Raw genomic sequence first — 7,174 nt, forward strand, 5'->3', positions numbered from 1 at the left:
AGCTGCTGTTTGTCTCGTGTCACTGCTGGAGGAACGTCTGACTGGAGCCAGACACAAACTACTGTAGCGTGCTGCCCGGCATTGGAGACACCCAGACAGAGAGAGAGAACGAGAAAGCTGGATGGAACTGAGAAAAGGTGGCAAAGGAAGAAACCCAACGGACTGTAGGATGGGTGAGGCAGGTCGGAGTCATGGTTCCAGTTTGAGGGGACATCTTCTTCTGTGTGCATGTGCCACTGCTCTCCCACTACAACACCTCCCCAAGGCTGTGACACAGACGCCCAGTGGGGGAGAGAGCACGTGATGAGTGTGTGTGCGTGTGTGTGTGTGTGTGTGTAAATGTGTGAGTTTGTCCTTGTGTATGTGAGGGGGCTGGGTGATGATGACCACTACTCTGTGAGCCGGAGGAGTAAAGAACATAAGACATTGTGTTTGTGATTCGGTGATGATGTTTGAATTGGTTTCGAAACGGATGATGACATCTGCGAAAGTCTGCCATCAACACCTCCTTATCCAACTCAACTAGCTTGCCCACAGTCCTCCCATCTGCCACAGTTGTGGTTGGTTGCATCATATGTGGTGTATTGTCAATTAGTCCATACAGTCTGCATTTTTATCACCAGCCAAATTTCCACATAACTGATTTCAGTATTTCAAAAACCAAGAGGTCCCAGGGATATTTGATATTTTGTACATTTGGAATCGTTTCATTTCAGTTGGAATGACTTAAACCAGTTACATGGACCTTGATGCGCAATCAAAATATGTTGATTTGAATGTTTCATTTTTATGAGCGTTTTGGGCGATGGTAAACATGAACTGCACACTAGCGTACGAATGAGCAAGAATGTGTGACATCCCAGAATTACATTCGGCTCCTGGCTGTAAAACCATTCACATCTGCCAATAACACCCTTGACAGCACCATTCATGTGTAGCACATTTTTTAAGGGGAAGAGATGAGAAGTGGAGAGGAGAGGAGGAGAGAAGAGGAGGGAAGAGGAGGGACGAGGAGGGAGTGACTCATACATCTTAATTAGAAGCTAACCAGCAGCATGTTAGCATTAGTGAGGAGAGGCAAGGTTGTCACTGAGTATCAGCAAAGAGGGATTCCATTGTGGGAAGGTGAGAAAAAAACACACACACACACACACACCACACACAGCCAACTTGTTCCAGAAGCCTAATTAGCTCTGTCAAATCTGATGCAGGAGACAGATACCCTAGCAGGGAATGTATGCACAAGTGTGACAAGGTGTGAGAAGTCCCTGGAATACACCACAGCACAGTGAATACACCATCTTAAAGACTGTCCCTGGATCAGCACAGTGAGTACCCCCACCTTAAAGACTGAACACAGCTACTCTGAGAGCAGCCAGCAGATAAACCCCTCTAACTACCTGTTAGACCTGCAAGGGAAAGAGACAGAGAGAAACAGAGAGAAACAGAGAGAGAGAGAGAGAGAGAGAGAGAGAGAGGGAGAGGGGAGAGAGAGAGACAGAGAGAGAAAGAGACAGAGAGAGAGGTGCGATAGTGAGAGGGAGAGAGAGAGAGGGAGAGAGTGATTTAGAAAGGTCTCTGTCCTAAAAATACCAGCAGGAGGGTTTTGAGAGGATGGATGGGAAAGGAGTTTGCAGAAACAACAAGCTTGGTTAAAGGTTAGGCACAGGGATGAGAGGATGGAGGGGAGGAGTGGTGGAATGATGGGGGGATGTGAGCTGAAGGCCCACCCAAGACCCTGTTGTTTGTTTTAATGTCGTCAGCGGTCAGTGGCATTTGTCCAGATTCCCCCTCTCTCTCTCTCTCTCTCTCTCTCTCTCTCTCTCTCTCTCTCTCTCTCTCTCTCTCTCTCTCTCTCTCTCTCTCTCTCTCATCTCTCCTCTCTCTCCTCTCTCTCTCTCTTCCGCTCCTACACACACATGTGTACACACACACATCCGTACGCCACCAGTGGCATTTTGTCAAAGCTGGTGCGGGGGTGTGTGGGGTGACGCTGTTGTTGCCACGGGGACCAGGTGACCTTTAAACAGCCCTCAGTGAGCTCGGGTGGTGGTAGTATCTTCCGACTGCTCACCTCAACTCGGTATCAGCACCAGCTCACACCACACACACACACACACACCTCCAACACACACACTCATCGTAATTCTCCAACATGGTTGATGATGAATCTGGCTCCTTTGGGATAGTGGGGGGTTGATGGGGTGAACACTTGTAACGTGACATGGTGTGGTCAGGGCCGTAACTACCATTGAGGACACCGAGGTCGTGTCCTCGGTATTTTTTTCGTATTTCAGTTTTTTTGTGTGCTTAAATCGTGGTATATAAACTCAAAATAAAGTACACGTGAAACTGACTGCAGGACGATGATCTTGGTCTCCCCACAAACCGTAACGTGATTTTATACTTGAAGAGCCGAGTAGCTCAAGAGTTTGGACATACGTGCTGCGCGTCATCAACAAAACGTACTGTCGTTATGGTAACCACCAAACACAAGTCGGACGCTGATGTTACCGCCATAGACCAGAGCCATAGAAAAAGAATTTGCAGAATCTTTTTCTATGGCTCTGCCATAGACATACCGCTACTGTTAGTGAATAGCCTATGTTAGTTACAGTCACTGGAAGAGGAGCGCAGCAAACTAAACATGTAGGTTAAGAGAAGTTTAAGTGGCAGATGACTGTGAGAAGAAAGATTCATTTTCATGTGGAAATATTTGTATTGCAGCAACGTACTACTCGGATAAGGAAACATCAAATCAAAGTTTGGTTAACTCCGTCAGTACCGGTTGTCAATCAATTTCCACCGGTTGAATCAACATTCATTTTGCGATTGATATGTCATTGATGTGATTGATTGAAAATGAAATTCAGTGGCAATTGGGAAATATCAAACTGACTCGCTATCGCTCGGTCGATACGTTCCAGCCTCAGTTTGATATTTCCCGGCATGACCGAACGGTCGAGGTTAGTAAGTAGTTTATTATATGGCAATTTTAGATTCTTTTCATTTTGTAAACGAAAATAAATGGTACCTTTAGGCTAATTGTAGCTAGCTCTCAAGTCTTCTCACGGTGGTGTTTCATGTGTTGCCAAGCAACTCATTACTTTTTATAGAAAGCTGACAACATGGTTCTGCTAAAATGGCTTTAATTTCATCACAAAATAACGACACAAGTGATTCAAAGAGTCTGGTCTTCATCCTCACTTTCGATGACAAAGCTTTTCAGCGATCATCTGGATAGTAAAACTCAGCAGCTGACTTGTCCATATCGCTCATTTTGAAGCTGACGTCAGAGGGCAATACGGATCCGTATTGACCGGCGAGGAGGGCAATACGCGGCTGGGGTGACTACTCATTATCCAATCAGAACGCTCGTACCGTCGTTGCCATATAATAATAATTAAAAAAAAATTGTGGTAACTTGCCCTTACCTTCATGAGTCCCATAAAGGTCCTTCAAAAAGCCTCAGAATGCCCCATGTTTACCTCAAAATTTCAAAAGCTCCACACCGCCCCATATTCAAAAGTCATAATTGATGATGTTTTTGCTCCTTAAGACTCAATAAGAGAAAATGGCCATATTTAAATAATGTAATTTAAAAAAATTCCGGGGGAGCATGCCCCCGAACCCGCCTAGAAGTTCTGACTCATGACCTCAGTATTTTTTGGGCCCTGCGTACGGCCCTGGGTGTGGTGGTGGGGGTGATGAGGAGCAGGAGGAACACGTGAGGCCTGTCCTCTGAGAGAGCTCCAGCAGCAGCGTGTCACTGAACACCTTCAGTCCCCCGGGTTTCTGCCTAGCCAAGGCTGCAGGGAACTTTCAAAGGTCCAGTTGGCTGGCCTCTGGCAAATATTAGAGAAAAAACCTTTCTCCCCTCTATCTCTTCAGTGTCCCTGATGTCACAGATGAGCTGAGATGCGCCCCCTTCCCCCCCAACCCCTGCCCCATCTCCGCCCCCACCAACCAGATTGCCTCCCCCCCCCCCCCCTGCTCCTTCTATAACACTTGTAGAAATGGCCTGACAGATCCAATTTGAGGTTATTACCCTGACACATACATTCAGCATCCAGGCTACAACAGCGCTCACACCCTCTCTCCACCGCTCCACACAGTCCATTAGAAGAGCCCAAATGAAAATGAATTATGCATTTTCTCCTGCCACTTTGTATAAGTATAGGATACATCCTCTGTTTCCACACAATTGCACTGGGACACACGTTGGCACCGACAGACACACACACCAACACGTTCACAAATAGACTTGCGCAGAGGCACAAATACATTGTTTTTGCTGTTCTCAACATGCAAATGTATCCCTGAAAGAATGTAGCCATCTTTCTAAATTTTTGAGGAGGTTAATTGAATGTTTTCCAGCTTCTGTAACCTACAGTATTAAGTGCCAGTTATGGTAGCCCCCCCCCCCCTCCTCTCCCCAGCTCCCCCTCTCCCCAACGCCAAGGTCACTGGCCTCCCTCCTGCCGTTAGTATTCCCCTCGTATCCCCCATAATCCTCAGTGTTTGAGCCTCAGATACAAACACATTCTATTCAGCCCGCGCCAGGGGTCCTCTGATACCCAGCAGAGTGTTAGTGTGTTAGTGTGTGTGTGTACGTGTGAGTGTGTCGGGGTCTCTGTGAGTCTGTGTGTGTGTGAACAGGGCTGTGTGTTTAACATCCTTCGGTGTTTAGTATTCTCTCCGCCACACGTCCTTGTGTCCCCGTCCTCTCTCGCTCTCCCCTTTCTGATGAGAATACTGACGCCTGATGGAGGAGAGGAGGAGAGAGGACGAGAGAGGAGGAGAGGAGGAGAGGAGAGGAGGAGAGGAGGAGAGAGGAGGAGAGGAGGAGAGGAGAGGAGGAGATGAGGAGAGGTGGAGAGAGGAGGAGAGAGGTGGAGAGGAGGAGAAGAGAGGAGGAGAGGTGGAGAGAGGAGGAGAGAGGAGGAGAGGACAGGAGAAGAGCAAGGAAAATGTTTATTTTGTCTGCCAAGGGTATTGAGTGTGAATACAGATGGATATGGTTCATGCCATACTGTCATTATGTGATTAAATAACGAAGCGTTCTGTGTGATGTCTCAGGCTGTACATACATATTCTATAAATAGGAGAGCAGGATAATGTTAGCAGAATATCAATACAGGCTTGGAGCGTGCAGGGAGCAGATATGGGAGGTTGTTTTCAGAGTATTGATGTGGGCTGTGGCTCAGTCTGTGCGAGATATCTCATCTTGCTTTTGGATGGCCGTGTGTCTGTGTGTGTGCGCGTGCGTGTGTGTGTGGGGGGGGGCTGCGCCGGGGGGCTGCTCAAGTGTGAAATCGTGTGGCGGTTCCTCCATTGCGCTTCATTTAGCCAACCATCGTCCATCTCTCATTCCTGACAAGTTTTCTAACTGCTCCAAAATGCAAGCGCCTGAGGTGAGGCTGAGGTGGCAATGTGTGTGTGTGTGTGTTTGTGTTGAAACTTTAGTGTATGTATGTGTGTTTGAGAGAGAGAGCTTAAGTGAGACTCTAATAAAGCCGCCTGCTACCATGGTAACCGGGGCGGGGGCTAACTCATCTTCCATGTCTGGAGACCCATCAGAGCTCGACCACGACACACACTCTCCTCAGCACACGCACACTCTCGCCACCGCACACTTTCACCACACACACACACACACACACACACACACACACACACACACAAACGCATATGGATCAACCGATGCAGATGGACGCCATGTAAATGTGGCCTTGCAGAGGCATCCACACACTTCCAAACACGGGCACACACACACACATGAACCCAGACTGGGATCTGTGAAACAAGCTGTGACACTGTGAACAAGAGGGATCCAGACAGGCTGGTCCTCTGTGGATGTGCTGATGCTCTCTGACCACCCCAGCCTATCCTCCAGACCATGACCAAACACCTGCACAGCATGCCCCAACACACAACACATACACACACACACACAGACACACACAACACATACACACACACACACATACACACAGACACACACAACACATACACACACACACATACACACAGACACACACACATTGACAATAGGTCTGCCATAGCCAATGATTTCAGCTAGATACAGGCTTTTCCTTTCCAAATATAATCAAAATCTCCTGTTTCTATAGGGTGGCTGTGTGTGTGTGTGTGTGTGTGTGTGTGTGTGTCAATGCGCCTTGGGAGGAGATGGGATAGCTTGTCAGGAGGCTGAGTGTGACAAAGTGAAAAGTACATTGTCCATGTGACAGTTTTATTGCATTTTTCATGTCTGTTTAAATAAAACCTCCAGACGTTAAATACACACACATACACACACACACACACACACACATTACAACATGCTCATCCACCCACAGACACAAGAATCCCTCCCCCGTCACTCACAATGAGAAGGGCAGCGGATCCCGACAGCCAATCACAATGATCTTTAACAACAACCTTACCCATGATCCTCCTGGGCGGTGTGGGAGGAGGAGGGCTATAGAGTTTCACCTGACATTTAAGATAAGCTCTGTTTGTGTTCATAATGACTAGGAAGACAAATATCATGAAATAGATCACACATTCACGTGGCTCTGTAACTAAAGCAGGAGAGTTCATGCAAAGTTAAGCCAGCAGAGACATGGCTTTACACAACTTGTGTGAGAAAACGTGAAAGACTAGTGAAGCGAAGATGGAATGAAACTGAAAGTGAATTGATTGAAAGATGATGAACATTCTGCAGAGCTGGCCCCTGTTCCACTGTTCTATTCCTGCAGAAAACACACACACACACACACAGACCGCACAAGACAGAACCATAGAGCAAAGGAAAATGAGAGATATAGGTTTTAAGTTATTTGTTTCATTCCTGGTGATGAAGGAGATAGATTTTTTTCATCAAAGGGATTTGATTTCCCAATATACACGTCAATGAAACAGGAAGAAATTGCTTCGATATCCTGCTACTCTAGCAACCCAAATTGCATCAAGAAGGTGAAGAAATGTCAAATAAACCAAATAAAAATATTAAGAATGACTTCTAGGATACAAACCTATGTGGACTTTTGTTGAATTTGCTGAGGGCTTTCCCATGACCTGTAGCCTACGCAGTTAGCATAGATGGCAGCTCATGACAAGATGAAACCATGCTGATAGGATCCAGCCAAATCACACTCCTACTCTGGATAGT

Source organism: Hypomesus transpacificus, chromosome 9, assembly GCF_021917145.1.
Source record: "Hypomesus transpacificus isolate Combined female chromosome 9, fHypTra1, whole genome shotgun sequence".
Classification (NCBI taxonomy): domain Eukaryota; kingdom Metazoa; phylum Chordata; class Actinopteri; order Osmeriformes; family Osmeridae; genus Hypomesus; species Hypomesus transpacificus.